Raw genomic sequence first — 1,529 nt, forward strand, 5'->3', positions numbered from 1 at the left:
TGAATCTGCTTTCTTTTCTGTGGTTTTTATCTATTCTGGAAAATACATACAAATGGAATAAGTGACCTTTTTGTCTGGGTTATTTCATTTAGCATAAGTCTTGGGATGTTTCCCTATGTTGTAGTATACATCAGTATTTCATCCCTTTTTATGTTTATTATTTTTTGAGAGTTGGGGTTTTGCTATTTCACCCGAGCTGGGGTGCAGTAACAACAACCATGGTTCACTGCAGACTTGAACTCCTGGGCTCAAGTAATATTCTTCCCTCAGTCCCCTGAGTAGCTGGGGCAGCAGCCGTGTGCTGCCATGGCCAGCTGGGGCTACAGGCATGTGCCACCAGGGATATGCAAAAAACAAACAAACAAAAACTGTGACATACCACTTCACATCAACTAAGATAGCTTCAATCATAAAATGGAAAATATCAAATATGGAGAAATTAGAACCCTGGTGTTCTCTGATAAAAATTTTAAATAGTGCAGCTGATATGGGAAGCAATATGGTGTTTATTTTATAAAGGTAAACATAAAACTACCATGTGACTCAGCAATTCCACTCTGAAATGTGTAGCCAAAGAATGAAAATAGGTACTCGAACAAACAAATATACACATAAGTTCACAGCAGGCCCAAAGTGGAAACAACTCAAGTGTCTATCAAAGGAAAACAGAATAAACTAATTATGGTATATGTATCAATAGACTATTATGATGTCAAATATTTTTTCATGTATTCATTGGCCTTTTGTATTTCTTTGAAGAAATGCTTAAGTCCTTTATCTATTTTTTGAGTTGGGTTGTTTTTTCTTTATATTGCTGAGTTTTAAGAGTAATTTATTTATTACTTATATTAGACCTTTACCAGTTATGTCATTTGTAAATATTTTCTCCCATTCTGTAAAGTGTTTTTTCATTTTAGTGATAATGTTCTTTAATGCACAAAAGTTTTTAATTTTGATAAGGTCTAATGTATTTATTTATTTATTCTTTTGCTGCTTATGATTTTGATGTCACATCTAAGACTTCATTGACAAATCCAGGATCAAAAAAACTTACTCCTAAGTTTTATTGCTTACCTTTTGTATTTATATGTTTGACCCATTGGGACTTCATTTTTGTATATTTTGTAAGGGGGAAGGTCTAACGATGCCAATGTATTATAAGACTTAATATTGCTAGTATGGCGATGGTATCCAAGGTAATCTACATATTCTGTGTAGATTCTGTGTAACCCTATCAAAATTCCAACTGCCATTTTGACAGAAGTGGCTGATACTCAACATTTGTTGAGGAGATTATTCTTTTTCTATTCAGTGATCTTAGCATCCTCATCGAAAACCAACTGAATTTCTTTCTAGACTCTGAATTTTATTCCACTGGTCTACAAGTCCATAGTTATGCCAATAGCACATTATTTTTTATTTTTATTTTTATTTATTTATTTTTTTGAGTTGGAATTTCACTCTGTCGCCCAGATTGGAGTGCACTGGCTGCTTCCGGCCACCGCAGCCTCGACCTGCTGGGGGCCGGC

The sequence above is a fragment of the Carlito syrichta genome, unplaced genomic scaffold, assembly GCF_000164805.1.
Source record: "Carlito syrichta isolate Samal-C Ts95f unplaced genomic scaffold, Tarsius_syrichta-2.0.1 Scaffold308797, whole genome shotgun sequence".
Lineage (NCBI taxonomy): Eukaryota > Metazoa > Chordata > Mammalia > Primates > Tarsiidae > Carlito > Carlito syrichta.